Source organism: Gymnogyps californianus, chromosome 7 (assembly GCF_018139145.2).
Source record: "Gymnogyps californianus isolate 813 chromosome 7, ASM1813914v2, whole genome shotgun sequence".
Lineage (NCBI taxonomy): Eukaryota > Metazoa > Chordata > Aves > Accipitriformes > Cathartidae > Gymnogyps > Gymnogyps californianus.
This window is the reverse complement of record NC_059477.1, coordinates 3026362-3043886: the sequence shown is the minus strand read 5'-3', so window position 1 is coordinate 3043886 and position 17525 is coordinate 3026362. Positions and strand designations below refer to the sequence as shown.

The following is a 17525-nucleotide window of genomic DNA, read 5'->3' as shown; positions in this document are numbered from 1 at the left end:
CAGTCCCAGCTGCAGAGCTAAGTTCCTGAGTGGCAGGACTCCTAATTGGCGAAACCAGAATAGTGCATCGCTCCTTGCACAGTCCAGCGGGGATCAGAGGTGCACCTTGAAAGACTGACTGCAGAATCAGGTCCACAGACATTAAAGCGGGGACACGTTCAGATTGCATGTTAGCTTGGGCTCCAGCTTTGTAATTATAAGAAGCATACTTAAAGTTTAGGAACACTGACTTTTTTCCCTGTCTGAATACATAAGGTTTAAGGGAGAGAACGCAGTCTTCCGTAAGACAGAAATATAATTATTTGCCATAACAAATCACATCACGTCACTGGTACTGCAGTCCAGGTGCCTGCTGCTGGTAGTATCCAGCAGCCAATATGAATCTGAAGTACTTTCGTACTTGAGGCCTGACCTTCAAGACACTCCTCCAAATGTAACTTTACTAAGTAGTGCTGCTGATCTCAGTGAAACTTCACGTCTCAGTAGAGTTAAGCACATACTTACACATTTTTAAACTGAGTGCTGACACCTATAGTTCTCTCAGGAAGTTTACTTCAGCTGAAGAAGTTTTGAGACTAGCAATTTTAATATGGCAATACTGTAGAGCCACGTACTAAGGAACATAGGCTGGTTTTATGATATAGGTCATTTTTTCCAGGATTTACCCCATCTAGTGGGTTAGTATGTAAAAGTGAATTGGGAAGCAGCACCCAAAAGTTCCAGGATTTAGCAGCAAGGTTTCAGCTGCTCTACATAAAACTGCTCTGGAAAAACACTTCCAGTGTTTTTGTGTCTTGAGCTGCTTGGTGATGTTACGGGGCTCGTATTTGTCTTGTGGACTACCCTCATGTCCATGAATCGTTCAGCATTTTTTCACTGTACTGGACCTGCCTTCAGCATGCAGTTTCCAGTTGGAAACACAAATGCATTCTGATGAAATCCTGCTCTATTTATTCCTTGACTACTTTAATCAGGGTTTTGGTAGCTATACAACAGTGTAGTGTTTGTTAAAAAAACAAAAACAAAAAAGCAATCAAAAATAGCACTCTCACAGGTCTGCCACAATCTACTTCTTTCTTGTACTTTTGCCTCTTACAGACACTCAAGACTCTAGTATATTTTTACCATGTAGCTCTCCTTTAGAAAGGACTGCTGGTTTCACAAACCTCAGCTATTACAAAGCACTGCCCCGTTCCCTACATCAACCCCGTTCCTAGGGACTGGTCTGCACACTTCTTGAGCTGCCATTTCCTGCCGCTCCCCACAACTCCCAGCATGTTCTGAGGTACAAAAAGATCTTATTTCCTTTGCTTAATATTACTCATCTAATAGCAATTCTCTAACATAGGTCAGTCGTGTCCAATTAACTTGACTCTAGAGCTTGAGGAGGACTAACTGAAATACTGTGTGAACCAATAACAATGTTTCTATAGGAGATTAACAGAGAACAGTCAGTGTCCCAGAGAATAAGGCTGAGCCATAAACCTCTTTAAAGACAGTTATGAGACATTATTAAAAGTAAAATCCATTCCATGGAGACACTTAACGCAGAGCCAACCAAGAGCCTAACCAATCCAAAGGATCATTTGGAGGAAGCCGAAGCCATCGTTCGATCAAGGGAGGTGGAGAGGAATGGCTGAATGAGCAGTTCATCAAAACCCTTGCTACCTAATGTATAAGCGACCTCAGTCTCATGTATCTCTGAAATACTCTGAAGATGTAAGGTGGAGTGTAAATGCTGAGCTTTCTTATTCAGGAGCCCTTACAAGTGAAATGGGACCTCGTTGCTACATTTATATCCCAGATGTGCCCAGGGGCCCAACTTTAGGTGAGACTTCAAGGCTATAGGCAGACATAGTCGGTATCCCAGCATATAAATACGTGATTAAACAAGTTCAGGAGTTCTTTAGCTAACCTTTAAGTTGTCTGGTCTAGTCAGGTTCAGTAGTCTTGAATTTCATCTAGACTTAAAAATTAACAAAGATTAAAGCGGATGTTTGAATATAAGCACCACATTAACTGATCTTGGATAGCTTTATAGGTATGTTTTTCCTGAGGAAGTGATTATATTAAATGGGACTAAGATATACTCACACACAGAGTTAATCAATGACACCACTGCTTATAGACAAGCCTTTAGTCAGACATCTTATTCTGCTGCAGCAGAGAGAGACTGAGAAAACAGCTTCCCTCCAACCTTGCAGCATAACCAGAGCAAGCTGCTTCTCAATCCACCTATCTGAAACAACCCGATATTAAAAAAAAAAATTAACCAAAAAGTGGTTTTAAGCTAAATCGGACCATTTTGATAGAGCACAGTTAAAGAGATGCTGTATGTGCAGTTATGTGGTGTGCCTGAGTGCAGGGTCACCTCTGATGGCAGAGGGGCAGTGACAGACTTGGTGCAGGCAGAGCAGTGCATTTGGTTGTGCTCTCTGTTACTCTCTTCTTTTAAATTAACTGTCCATCATGATCTCTAAAAATCAGTAAGGCATGTTTCAGCCAAAACTAGACAGATCTCATTGATAAAAAAAATATTCTGGTGATTTAGTAGTATGGTAGATAAAATTCTGCCCCCAGTGAAGGCAGTGGGAGAGCTGCCATCAGCTTGAGCAAAGGCTGGACATCACCCAATATTTTAGTTCATTTGAATCTGGCTGAGTGATGCAGTGATTTACAGGACTGAGAGGAGTCAGAGTGAGCTGCCTGCTGTCCTGCTCTTCACAGGAGGCCTCTATTCAAGTGACCAAAATGATTTTTCCCCCAGACATATTCACTTGCATCCAAAATAGGTTAAAAAAAAAAAATCAGGAAATTTCTACACATGGGGAGCATGTATCATGCAGAGCCAAGCTTTCCGTGTGGTGCATGCCAGAGATACTGCAGAACTAGCGGGAGTTGTGTCCTGCTCCTGCCTGGCCTACTGAACAGCAGCCAGATCTGAAGTGTCAAGGTTTACATTAATTATTACCTGCCAGGATATATTTTGGCTCTCCCCTAAGCCAGTCTGTGAGATCAACAGCTAAATGTAGCTTATAAATTATTCTTTAACTAGGCTTTTTGACAGACTTTACCATTGGCTATAGTCTATTAAATAAACAGATAGCTAAAGGGGAACAAAGATTCTTTTGAATAAATTTTACTGTATGTACTAAAAATAAAATAAACCCAAACTTCCATATTTTATCCTGCAATTGGAAAAGGACGTGATAGGAAATAAAATTAGCAGGTATTGTCTTTCAGCACAGCTGCTATTAGATTACAAAAGCAATGAGCACATATTAAATTTCTCCACTTGTAAGAACTGCTATAAATGTTTACCACTTTCTTTGCACAAGGGAACAAGGCATAGCTTCAGTCATTTCAAGACCCAAGACAGCTTCTTATGAAGACAGATTCTAAAAAAGCAAAATAAAAGCAAAACCCAAAGGAATAAACGAAAACATTCCAGTTGCTTATAGCAATCCCACTGCAGAGAAGACAAGATATTTTTGGTGTAACGCTGTGCATTTCACAGCCTTACCATCCATCGTTCTGTTTATCTGTATTGACTTCCATAGAGCTATTCTTATTTGGCTGGCAAATTATTCACACAAAGCTTTCTAGATTTCTATTTGGCCTTGTCCCTATGCACCATACTAGAAAAGAAAGATAATTTTTTTTTTAATGCTTTTTTACAAAAGCATTGTGTAGTATACCTACAGGCCTCCCTTTTTTTCCCCCCAAGATAGCTATATGAGTCGTAGAGCAGGAATACAAATGTTCCAAAATTAATAGTTGCTGTGATCATATACATCTGAGTCTGGATTCTAATCACTTGACTCCTACAGATTCCATCCATTACATTAATAACAGACTTTCATATTGAGATACAGCAATTGCGTAGCTGGCGTTTTAGTTTCAATTTCCTGTACTATTCCAGACCAAAAATATTTTTCTCTAATTTCACATTTAGGATTTTGCACTGCATATGCAAAAACTGTCATCGTCATCATCTCCACTCTTTACCCACTGTACATACCAACAGTGCTCAAATTACAAATCTTCCTTGGAGTCATCCCTAAAATAAATTAAAAAAAAAAAGGGTGGGGAGAAGAGGGAAGAAGGATCTCCTTATTATACAGAGAAATATAGTAGCATCTTTGTCTACAAAAAGTCTTCTCTGACAGAAATCAATACAAAGGATAAGAGATCAAGATGAGGTTTTTATTACCAGAGATAGCCTCAAGAATCACAGGGGAGAGCCTGATACACAGGCTTTGCTGTAATGTGTCTTATGCCCTCTAGCTGTAACAAATTATGCTGTGAATTTCTTGGAGGATTTATATATCGCTGCTCAGTGCTCTGGGGAGCATTTCATCAGTGGCATTGCTGACCTAATAACAGGGGATCTAAGTAATAGCAACTTTTATGTACGTTATGTGTTATTCCCACAGATTTGGGGATTGGTTTTCTGGAGGAAGGAGGAGGCGAGGGGTAAATGTGCTTTCATAATAGGTTTACACTTTACTGATTAGCTTTGAATGATCTTCTTGCTCTGCCTGCTGACTTGAGTACTGTCAGAAAAAGAATTGGCCAAGCTTCATGGTGAGTGAATGAGACTCCTTCTGAAGCGGGGGGTTCCTGCGCTTTATTTATTCATTTGAAACATTCCTGACAGCCAGCCCAGGCTTTGATGCGGAGAAAAGGAGAAAGAAATAGGAAGCGATCATGTTATATTTCCCTTTTTCACAAGACCGTTTTGTTGAGCTGAGTTCACTGCCAATACGCCTGTTCACGGGGCTCCCTAGGTAGCAGGGGGCAGGGAAGGAGGAGGCAGGAGGAAGATGAATGGAGAGAGAGGTTTTGCACTGGAACTCCACAGAATAGGGAAAGTATTCATTTGTGTCAGGCACTGCCCGTATCACATTTCACACTCTGTACACACTGCTTTTTATGAAGTTAACGTTAACGTGCGTGAAAGTTGCCAGGCAATCCATCAGCAACTGAAGCCTTGCCAACAGGACAGAGACAGATGACACCTCGGCAGTGCCAAGCAATGGCACCCCCTCCCCGTACCGCCTCAGCTCTGGTTCGGAGGAATTGTTGCTCTAAGACCATCCAGACCCGTGTTGTTTTTCAGTCCCGTCTGGCTCATCATACATGGCCTCAGCCTTGCCAGAAGTGCTTTCCAAGTAACCAAGGAGCATGGATTGCGGTCTCTAGACAATATGGCAGCAGTTCATGAAACAGCTGATAGGAAAATTCCTTAATAACCAGCTTTAGTGCGATGAACCACTATGGCAGGCAGTTCTCTTAAAGAGCAAGCTCCAGTCTGGAAATCCTCAGAACGCAACCAGAGACATCACCAGCCCCTTAATCACAGTCCTCTTTCCATACAATGCCCCGTTACTCTGGAAAATGCATTCCCTTCTTCTCTGCCACCCCTGGAAGGGCATTTCTCCTGTAGGAACCTACCAAAAAATGCCTCTCTGGTATCTGGCACTTTATATTCAGCCCAGACAGGAGTTACTGCCCACAGGAGCCATTTATAGATGGGTGATGAACTGTTCTCTTTCACCTAACCCATACTGTCATTACTTGTTTTCCCTGTCATCATTAAAGGATGGTCACACACTCACAAGCTACTTGTATGTGACGTTCCACTCGGGAGCAAAAATTACCAGCCAGAAGCAGCTGCGAGCTCAACGTACGAGTCAGGATATTCTGCAAATGGGGATAAATAAGTGGTTGTCTGCTAATTCCACCAGATGAGGATGAGCTGAACTAAATTAGAAAGAGGTCTGTATCTGCACCATAGTTTTCTCCTGTCCTTACCTGTTCACTGGAGCTGAATGTATCTTCTCCTACCCTCTTGTACTTTGTACACTGACAGCCTACACAAACCCAATTCTTTAGGGAATGGCAGGAAAGAAGTAGAAGCTCCTTCTGAATCACTCTGCAGCCAGTCTGGGTTGTGTCTCTTCTCCGAGTCTTCTCATTTTCCTCGGGAGAGCGAAGACTAGCCCTGAGTTGTGGAAATGAAGGTCTGAAAGACGATGGCACAGGCTTAGGTGTCCTTCTCTGCCCAAATACTTTGTCTTCCTGCAAAACTACAGAAACATTAATAGAAGAGACAATGTCCATTTTCTCTATCAATAGTTTCACCTCTGTTTTCTGACAGAGCTAACAACTGCAGATTTTGCAAAGGCAGTAATCTCTGTAACAATTAGTGCTGGTACAAAGTGCGCTCTGAATGCCTTTCTCCCATGCCAAAAGGCCATTCTGCAGGAACAGCTTACATTTAACATCAATCTTCCTGAACCCGGCTCAGCCTGCTCCCAGATGTTTGACTGTACCTCGTGTAGACAGTCAAAGCTAGCTTCAAAATCCAACAGGAGCAACACAGCCGTGACAGCACATAGCTCTGGCAGCAAAACCTGTCCAGGACCCTGCATAAATATTCTGGCAGCTAGACCACGCTGAGCTCCTCGCTGCAAGCAGCCACGCCGCTGAGTTAAAGTACATCTGTGGGAACTAAAATCCTGCCTTTGGGCTCCCGGGTGAGACAACCTCTAAGACTGATTAATTAACATAATTAGGAGCTGTAAACATTAATGGGTAATGTTCAAGCCTTTCCTAACACATTCCTAAAGCTTCCACTGAGTAGTTATCTATTGACTAATTTTGGCAGACATCTTTAGGGCTGGAGGGAGCAAGGGAATGGAATGCAAATACATCACTGGCTTACCGGAGGAGTACCAGAGCAAACAGCCCACCGGGTTTCTTTGAACAGAGGGCAAATAAGTTATCATAAACAAGAGGATTGTTTGTGTACGGTGGGAGAGAGTGGAGCTCACAGTTCTGCAACCTGTTTTCCCATTGATTAGAATCAACGGTCTAGCTTTGACAGCCATTTAAAAAAAAAAAAAAAACAAACAAAACACAACAAACCTTCAGTCCTTGTTTCTTGCTTATGGGAACACCACATTGTCCTCTTTCAAAAAGTGTGAACCCCTCTAATTCCAAAGGAGGGACAACTGTTATTAAGTCCATCTGCAGTTAATCTACTTTATTGGGTGTCCGTGGATTTACAGGAGGCCAGGGACACCTCTGGAAGCTTCTGTGCAGTGGCAGAAGTTGCCTACTTCAGTGCATGCTAAAAATTTACGAGTGTGCTGACATTAATGGAGGCGGCTTGATGGCTTTTGGGGGGAATCAGCCGGAAGCCCCTGGATTCCTATATTTCTCATACTTGGTGAAACACAGATAAATCTTAGTGGCGAGTATCTGAAACAGTAAGACCAGTTGAACCCTGGTGTCACGCCTCCAGAGAGGTGCTGATAACATCACTAGTTCTGCTTTCTAAATCACTGCAAACTCTGAAATATGTTGCCTTTCCAGTTTTGTAAGGCTCCTTGAATTTATACTTCAATTTATGACTGCTGCCTCTATACAGCAATTAAAAACATATGCAAAGGGCTCTGCTGATGATCCTTAGTTTTGCTCATTGAACTATCAAAAGTTTGAAATAATTAAGGAACAAAGAGAAGATTCTTAAAGTATCACAGGTGCAAATGAAGCTTCCCAAGGGGTTTTCAACATAACTCATTGTGCTGGTTTGGGCTGGGACAGAGTTAATTTTCTTCACAGTAGCTGGTATGGGGCTATGTTTTGGATTTGTACTGAAAGCAGTGTTGATAACAGGGATATTTTCATTATTGCTGAGCAGCGCTTGCGCAGAGCCAAGGCCTTTGCTGCTCCCCACCCCACCCGCGAGGAGGCTGGGGGTGCACAAGAAGCTGGGAGGGGACACAGCCAGGACAGCTGACCCCAACTGCCCAAAGGGATATTCCAGACCATAGGACATCATGCTCAGCATATAAAGCTGGGGGAAGGAGGAGGAAGGGGGGGACATTCAGAGTGATGGCATTTGTCTCCCCAAGTAACGGCTATGCATGATGGAGCCCTGCTCTCCTGGAGATGGCTGAACACCTGCCTGCCGATGGGAAGCAGTGAATGAATTCCTTGTTTTGCTTGCGCATGCAGCTTTTGCTTTACCTATTAAACTGTCTTCATCTCAACCCACGAATTTTCTCACTTTTACCCTTCTGATTCTCTCCCCCATCCCACCGGGGAGTGGGCAGGTGCATGGTGCTTAGTTGCCAGCTGGGGTTAAACCCCAACAGTCACCCTCATGAACTATGATTTAATCACCAAGTGCCCCAACACCACACATAAGCACATCTTCACCAGCTTTCCAAACACTACTATTCCCTTCCAGATAGACATTCAGATATCTTAAACCACAAAGTCATTAGTGATCTTCCCTGAACGATCTCTCCCTTTCCCTGATAGTTTGCTTACTGACTTCATTACTAAAAATAGGGTCAGGTCCTGATATTAACAGAGCTAAGTCCTCATTCTAAGCAGACTCCCATCAACTTCCAGGGGGATTCATAGAATAAGACACTTGTTTCTGAGCAAGTTCATCAATATCAGGGCTTTTTCAAGGGTGTTATAGACAGGCAAAAGCACATACTCTTGCTCCCCAAGCAGTTCACCACCAGTGCAAGATCAGGGAAAACTATTTCAGTGCCATGGCACTTTGGGCTTTTCAGCAGAAAAGCCCAATCATAGGCTTTCTGCCTGTGATGGGGCTTTTCCTCAGCATCTCGCAGGAATGCTCAGAACTTCAAGCATCTGCAAGCACATATTCATCTCTTCATCAGGCATGATTTGCATTGCACACCTCTTGCCATGCTTGCATATAAATTACGCATTAGCAACATTAAAAGCTCATTCAGGTCTGAACAGTCACACATTAGCAAAGCCATAATGAGCACGGTTCTTCTTCAGAGCAGGCTCTCCTCCTCCACTTTTCTCCTCAACCTGCTTGCTTCTAAATCACTTTTCCCAGAAAGACTTAACCTTTTCCCCACCCCATTTCAGTCCCAGTTTCTGTCTCTGCAGTTTTCAACTGTAAAGCTCTAAACGCTCTGGTGATGGTAGACCAAAGGCAAAATTGTCCAGAGCCTACTAGCTCAGCCTGTGGAGGTGGTATTTTCACAGGGACAACAAAGACATTTCTTTTCCAAAAGGCAAGATGAAACTCCTTGTTCTAAATCTTGGGAGCAAAAGGATGGGTCCAGTTAGACATTTTCATTTATTTAGCATAAGCAAAATTACGTCTTTAACTAGTCTCCATCTTGGAAAAACCTGAATCATGTGAGCCAGAATTTTCAGACCTGTATATTGCAAATAGAACGCTCAACATCTAAACTTCCAGTCCAAATGGTTAATAGACTGACAAATCTGTGATCAGCTGAGAAACAGAGCTTTGTAATGGATAGTGTCAGGCAGTGGCACTGGGGAAGTGCTAAAAGCAGAAGGGGAAAATTAGTACAGCTGTTTTGGTGCTGGAAGTCCCTGCCCAGTGCACTGCAGAGAGTGGACAGCTGTGTACGCAAGACAAGAACCGAGATAAGGTTAATCATCAGAGGTTAGAATGCAAGAGGGACAAGAGTGGTCAGATACTTGAGCACCTGAGAGACACATCCCCCATGAAGCCCCAGATAAGGCACCAACAGATGAGCGGAAGCAGGTCTTGCACCACCTTCCCCCACAATGCTGCCAATAACTGGGCTTTCCGAGTCGCATTTTTGGTGCATAACTTTTCCAGATATTTTCTAGGGATCCATAGCCTCCCCATTACAGGGCCAGCTCCAGCAAGTTAGGCAGTGTGGTGTGGAGACAGCCATAGGTGTCGTTCTGCACGTACAAACAGGACACCTCTTTATTCTCGCTCTCGCATTCCTAAGAGCACAGTATGGGACGTGGGAGTAAAATGGATGCAACGAGTAAGGCCAAAGCAATAAGCCTCAGCACACGTATTTGGTGGTACAGCTGCTGTTCAGCAAGAAGAAATTAGAGGACAAAAAACACCGTCTGAGTGCAAGTTGCTCTGTCCTATCCTGCTAGTCACTTCTAGCCCTGTTCTTACAGACATGTGCCCCTCCTGAGCACTATTCTGTAGGACGAATTCCTGGCTTCATTCATTTCCTACTTTTTGATTTGTAGCACTACAGAAGCAACACTGACTGTTACAACAAATTTAGGCTAGATTCCCTTTTCTACCTTCTTCAAATGGCTGAAAGTCACCCACAGATAACCCACAGTCCGTTGACCTTGAGTCTAAGCCTGCCACTTAGCTTTAAAGCTCCTAAAAATATTCAACTCCTTTGTATGTCTAGAAGTCTGGAATCAGCTAAAGTAAATCGCATTACTCTGAGTTGGTCCCATTTGCAAACAAGAAAAAAAAATCTTGTAACTAATTAGTTCATTTTCCTAAATTACTCATACCCATCTATAGTAATACTTAGGAATTAGAAGTCTGAAAGTGCTAAGTGTTACCGACATAATGCAACAAACCCCCCACTGATATTCTCAAGGACACTTCCCAAACATTAGATTTATTTGTTGTCATAGATACTCACACAGACACAAACGTCGGTTACATTCAGGGACTCACACTTGCCAGCAGCTTATTATAATACAGCTCTACATGTGTTAAAGACCAGATTAGGCTTTTTCTGGAAAAAGCTGCAGCAGTGTGCCCTGTTCAATGGGTATGTTAGGTTGCAGTTCTCCCACACCATGCTTTCTTTATTCCTTTCTCAAGTAGAGTCCTAACGCAGCAGACAGGATTTCTGAAGGCAGAAACAGACAAATGGGGTGTTTAACACTGATAACTGGGGCCTGATTTTCACCTCAGAGCTGGTTTCTGTTCCAGTAATCCAGCCTGATACCTACTATGCTTGGCCCAGAGGGCCCTGCTCTACTATCTGATCTATTCTTGGTTTGACCAGCATAGTATAGTCCTAATCAATGAGAAAGGAAGAAGGGAATGAATCCCAAGGGGAAGAGGAAGAGACCCAGCCCAGCTATTTTTTTTTTTTTTCACTCCACTGTGATAGGGAGAGGTATCTTCTCCAGCAAGTTAATACAGAGCAGGTGGAAGAACCAATTTTCCCACTTCACCATTTCCAACAAGCAAAGTGAATGAAGATCTGCTGGGATACAGGAACAAGAAACAGGCAGAGAAAAAAAGAATCAGGAGTCCCACTGGTGCCTGGTAGAAGGACAGAGAGGCACTGAAGAGCCAGTGGCTGGCAGAGGAGAGGCGTTTGAGGGATATTCTGGGAAGAGAAAGACTAAGGAAAAAGCTTAGAAGTAAGGAGAATAAAAATGAACATGAAGCACAGAGCAGTGGCTCCCAAGCTACAGCCCTTGCTCCAAAGATCTCTTTGGAGAAGCCAGGAGAGGAGGTAGAAAAGACATTTTCAGCCCTGGCTCTGTAGAATGCAAAGAAGAAAGGAGGCGAGTGGGGAAAAAAAGAAATATGGCATGGACTGACACAAGCAGAGCAAAGGGGTAGCAGAAACAGCCACGAGGAGCTGGAGAGGCAGAGTCAGAAGAGGAGGGATGAAAGAGGCATGTAACTGGGGGAAAAAGAAACCCTATAAGTTACCAGTTTAAAAAATAGGGACAGTTAGAACCAAAGACTGGTGGAAAATATTAAGTGTGTCCAAGGCAAATACAAAAGAGCAGTCCCCCAAATGTGTATGCCAGCAAGCAAGCTCAGGTGGATATATATATAAAAAAAGACTTGATTGTCAGGAAATCCGATTTGACTATGGAGAGGATGAAGGCATGCAAGTTATGGCTAGGAATGTGGCTGTGAATGACAGCCTGTTATTTTCTCACAAGAGAAGAAGGATATGTTTATTTCTGAAACACAGTTGTTTCACTGTTTTCACTGGCAGTGGGTTTTTCAGAGTTTACATACTGGGGACCATAGCAGCAGAGCGTCTGATGGAATATAAGGCTGATTCAGGGCATTGCGGCTTCAGTATGCCAACATGTTTATTTAACAAACTGTTGACAAGTTACTGAAGCGCTGAATTTCAAGTGAATTCCGCACCCAGGAGAGTTGCATCATCTAGCATAGAAAATCCAGGCTTACACTGGAAATCAGTGTAACATCTACCATACTGCAGAGAGCGCTTCCCCTCCAGTCTCGTTTCTCCTTGCCCTCCCTCGCCTCTACCTTGGACAAAACAGCTCATCTCTTTTTGAGTCAAACATCAAATATGCAATTAGACTCAAACTCAGCCTCTGTAAGGTACCACTAAGGTTGAGAGCACAACTTCAGTGAAAGCAGGTGGAAGAAGGTGGTTAATAAAACATCCAGAGGCATTGAAATAGAATGAGCTTATGCCCTTCGATTTGGGGCATAAGTCAAATTCCAGTAGGGTTAAGCAGAAATGATGGGCAGTTGAGGGGGGAGGAGGACACAGGCAGCAGAAGCAGGTTATCCCATCAGCCTCTAGATCTCCATAGGGGACTAGCTGGTACAGGCTCCAGGTGACACCAGTACACCAGCTGCAATCCCAGGGTTGGCAAGCATATCAAGGGCATATGAGGCAAGGCATATTTTTTTCTTTGAGCTGATTATTTCCCTCGAGAGCACTAGACTACCCCTTTGTTAGGTGGGCAGCGTGCTGCATCGTTTGGTAAGCATCTAGGTAAACTCTTCCCAATGCAAAGTTAGCATTAAAGTCGGTCCATCCAAATCCTATACTTGGATTGAATCTCAACTTAACACTGAAAAGGTTTGAAGATAGTATTTCTGTAGGCAGAACAAGAACTTGCCTGAAACCTGAGTCTCATCCATTCCTTCCAGAGTCAATGTGTTTCAGTTTTACTGAGAATTTCAGCGCGGGGGAGATTAGTCAGACTCCATCAAGCAGGTTGTTTTTATTATCCAGGTCAGAGTCCAGGATTTTAAGTCATGCTACATTTCAGTCCTGTGCAGATACAACAGAAAAACTAATTACTTGTAGTAATTTACTTTAGACACACCCAGCTATTAGCATCACAAACTAGCTATGTTTTATCTGCTGTCAGGCATCCTTAGGACTTACGTAAGAGCAGTATTAAGAGTTACCATCCTAGGCTGAATAGGAGACATTTAACAGTGCATATAAAGGGGGTTGCTAGTTCTCCTTAGGCTCCACTTGTACGAAATAACTGTATCAACATGGTACCATTCAGTAAGATACCATACCAAACACAACATTTTTTACTTCGGCAAAGAGCGCAGAACCGTGAAAGAGCTGGTTCAGTATTTACACAATACCAGGAAACTGCATTACCCTTAATTAAAATCTGTTCAAATACTCCCCTCCCTCTTCTTAGGGCGTCTGACTGTAATCCTTTGGTGGCTTGGAAAGGAAGTTTACTCTCTTGTTTTGTATTCCCCATCACACAGGGAGACTGGCTCTTTCCTGCCGATTTTTCTGAAAAGTGTCTAATCCAGCAACCAATTTTGAAAATACTGCTTTAAAGCATGGCTATAAGTTAAAGGCTACAGTCTGTGTAGCTGCAGGAGTCCTCAAAGTATTCCAAGTCAAAATACAATTGCTCCGAGGGAGCAAATTCCAGAGCCGGAGCTCTGCCATCTTTCGTATTGCATACATGTGCTTCCCATCATTGGCTCAGCTCTCATAGCTGCTACAGAGGGGGTAACGCTATGCCCGAAATACCATTTCACCTTCATCCTCTTCTGGGAAATCACGTATAACGCATGGTTTTATTCTTTATGTGTTGCAAGGTTTGCAGTTGCGGGAGGCCTGGAAACTAGTGGGAGCAGCTGATTGTAGCCTCTCCCACATATGTGCCTGTATTTCATTCCTGTCCAAACCTAATTTTTTACATTCTTTACCTGGGGGAACTCTGCTATCCTATAATAAAGCCATTCCAGACAACTGATCCTCTATACAGGCCTGTGAAGCAATACATTTAGATCTCCAGTACTGAAGGAAAAAAAAAAAAATTACAAGAGAGCCCTAAGATTTAGCAAGTGAGTAAACCTGCCCTTCAAGTCTCAACCTTCAAATTGCGCTTCCCACATCACCTTACCTGTTACCCCACTTTAGTAGGGGGAAATTACCGATGTTTGGGCACTTTGCTTCTACCAAGAGTGGGCTGCAGGTCCGGCTCCAAATTCCCAGAGGACATCCCCATGCCTGTCCCTGGGTCTCCAGCCAGGTGTCCACCTCTTCTGCCACATTGCCAGCAACTCTCTGCAGCGCTAGCCCCATCTACCAAAGAGATGCTTAAAAAGCACATTAAGCCGTCATGTAAATGAACAACAATTTAAAAAAGCTCCATTTTGTGCTTATAAATGGATTAAATTTGAGCGCATCCCCCTGTGAGTAGCACGTGCAGAAGAATTCAGTCATTTAAAGAGACAATGGCAGAGTCCTACAAAAGGCATTTGATTCTTTATCGGTCTCTAAGATTGTCCACGTTTTCAGCCAATTTAAGGAGACGCACCAAACAGGTACAGAAATGCAGCACTCCAATTTTTCTTTCACGGAACTAAAAGGTGAGGGTTAACAAACTTGGCATCTCAAGGCATTACAGTGTGTTTCTTGGACTGCAGAGATGACTGGGTTTTTCAGTTAACACTGTTGATAAATGGATGCTCTTAATACCAGCCTGACACTGGCTTCTAATTGAGCTCATCTGGAATGTTTCTCCTTGTCTTTTCTCACACTTTTTTAAATTGCCAAAGCAGATATTCTAAATTATTTTTCTTGCTACTGAGCTACTTGGTTATTAGCATTGACCAGGAGTCTGTAAACATTTCTAACTTTATATACGGATTCTCTGCAACATTCTTCAATATCAGTCTCTGTTTTTTCCTGGTTTTACACTCTGTGTACGCTTGATTGTGATTTATTCAAATAAGGCTGCACAAGCCAATTGGTATGAACATTGAAAAATCAAGCACTGTGACTGCTTTCATATGCATGAAATTGCCTCCGATTTATCATTAAATAGTTCATTTAAACGCTCATGCAAACCACAGAGAACTGGATCTCTTGAAGTGGACGAGAACGTTCGCAGCAGTGAAATAGGGAGCAGCGTACTTGGCTTGCCTTCTTTAAAACTTAGGAACATACTATGTGCCATTTTCAGCTTCTCATTCCCCACTGAAGTTTTTCTGCTGCATCACAAGTGCTTTTCAAGGAAGTGCAGTCTTAGCTACAAGTAGTGCCATTAGCACGGCGCTACGGTATCGGTCTGAAATGAAGTAGCAAGCCACTCTCCCAAGCAGTAAATGTGATGCCTTACACATTGTCCTTTACAAACGCTTAAAGTCAAATCACGGGCAGGCAGCAGGTCAGAGGCACAGTGATCCATGAATGGGACAGCCATAACATAGTGGTTGAAGAGGACAGTATGCACATACGGATCATTTTAATCCAGGGAGGCAAAAAACAAGGCAAGTTAGAGTTATGCCAGACTGGACTGTATTTCTGCATTGATGTCCTAGACATAAGGCAGACTTAGAGATCTAGCTACTGAAATGTGTCTGATGCCACCTTCCATATCACCTCAGATTTACCCATCTTCACCACACTGTGAAATGATGCAAGCAGTTACAAACCAGATAAAAAAAAAAAAAAATCACATCGTTCTACTGCACTTGAATCAGGCAGGCTGGGTTGTTTTAACCACCGACACAAAAGGCTACGTATTACTCTTACATGCCATGCTGTATTTATTCCAGTTTTTAAGTAAGGGTAGATCAAAGCATAAAGCTTCTCTGTTCATTTTCAGGCTCTTAGTCCCCAATTTTCTGGGCAGATATAAAGGGTGTGTATGCTGCATAGCACATCCAGGGAGTTTGACACGCCCCAAGTGCGTCGAATTTATTATGCATGCACACAACTATCCATCCAGCATAAGAGCAATAGGTTCGGGGAGAGCGCAGTCATTTCAGAGTTTTTAATCAGCTAATACTGCTAATACCCTTGAAATACTTCAAGTACCTTTCACAGTCAGGTGGTGGCAGAAGAAATACAGCATACGCAAAACCATTTCAGAACAAGGAGGATGGCAAAGTTCCGAGAGAGCTGACAGAGAGCTTGGGTGCAAGTGGCACTTTTCCAGGTGGGCGACCTGTCCAGGGCACCATTTCTCAACGCTCCCCAAAGCATTATCTTCAGGTTAAAGTGATGGGCCATGGCAAAACAATTTCCAGCGGCCACACCCGGTTTACAGCCTTCTTTCCGTTCCATAGGGATGCATTTTGTTTTGCTAACACCTTGACTTCCAAGAAGCAAAAGCGATTGCTCGAATTTCTCATAAACAAAGCCGTTGAGACAAAATGCTCTCTGTACTCCATTTCACTCCAAATCCCAAAGAAACTTGTGATGTTGGAGGGCAAGGTATTTCTTTTGGCTGGCCTTGCTACAAAAGTCGCATGCTTTATTTTCCTCTTTACAGAATTCATATTGTGTTAATAAAGTACTGTTGATTCCCTCTGGCTGACTCTGCAGGAAAGCTATTCTCACAAAGCTTCTAGTCTGAGTTAAAGTAATCTTGCTTAAAACTGGCCATAATTGTTTCAGTCTCTTAAGTTTAATGCTAAGCACAGGAAATATTGCCAATTTGAGTCAGGATTCGGCATTCTGTGAAGGCGGGATAAGCTGACCAAAGGTAAGGAATTCAGTAAATGCAAGGGGAATTTGACCTGGCGTTTCTTTGAGCCAGCTTCTGTATTTTTAACCTCACTCTAAAGAGAATGGAAAGATATAAGAAAATCAAAACAGATGAGAGTTTAATGAGAGTTGTGCGCTCCAGAGCGCTCATTACTCCATCAGCCAAAGTCCCCCAGACGTGGCGCTGGGCCCCAAGGGGAGTTCTTCCTCCGCAGGAAGGATAGCTCAAACCCGCTCTCCTTACAGCCGGGTTGACAGGATCGCATTCCTCGAAAGGCTGTAGACAGTCAACAGGAAGCTGACACTGGAAAGAAGCCTGGGGACAGTCTGACTGTGAAAGAGGGGGCGCAGCCCTTCACCTTTTGAGACAGGAAGATAGCTGGCTTCATGGCTCCGGTGAACATGGGATGATGAACAAGTCCAAGAGAAGGACAGGCACTAAAAGCAGCGTAGACCTAGAACACAAAACATGGGTGCAGCATTGGATGCCGGTATCTGTTCTGTAGCTTTCAGAGAAGCAAAAAGGCAGGATTTCTGGGTCTCTCAAGCCTGTTTCTGATAAGCGAGATTTTACCCCAGCACAAATACGTACAGTCAATTTGATGAATTCCTCACTAAAGGCAGTTAACTGGTAGGCCTGGCAAGGCCAACGGCAGAAATACTGCAGACTAGAGACTGCTGGGTGACACCATGACGTGCCCTGCTCCTAGCTCAGAAGCCGTTCCCTCCAAGGGCAGGGATGGGACAGCCAGGTGTCTTTGGGTCCACCAAGAGATGCTTTCACTGTTACTGCAGAGCGCCTCACACCAGGCTTGCCAGCAGCTCTGCCCAAGACTGTTCTGCATTGCAGGAGTCAAGCCAAAAAAACCCTAAATAACCTTACAGGAATCTGCTTTCCCGTCCCTTTAATCTCATTTCCATTTCCATGCCATAGTGGGTAAATTTAATACTCATCTTCTCTAGGTTTGT

General features: G+C 43.3%; 1 protein-coding gene and 1 long non-coding RNA gene across 4 annotated transcripts in view; one reads left to right on the top strand and one right to left on the bottom strand.

The window, feature by feature from the left end:
• IQCA1 (IQ motif containing with AAA domain 1) overlaps positions 1-17525 on the top strand; it is a 111186-nt gene that overhangs the window by 29889 nt on the left and 63772 nt on the right. The gene's annotated exons all lie outside the window — the stretch shown is intronic.
• LOC127018447 (uncharacterized) overlaps positions 12699-17525 on the bottom strand; it is a 76389-nt gene continuing 71562 nt past the window's right edge. The window contains exons 5-6 of one of the 3 annotated variants that reach the window (XR_007766744.1): positions 13963-14158; positions 12699-12848 (exon numbers count right to left, since the gene is read on the bottom strand). This is a non-coding gene — a long non-coding RNA (uncharacterized LOC127018447). Of the gene's footprint in view, positions 12849-13962; positions 14159-16674; positions 17012-17525 lie in introns of those variants that run through there. The other 2 variants (XR_007766743.1, XR_007766745.1) reach the window with 2 other exon arrangements.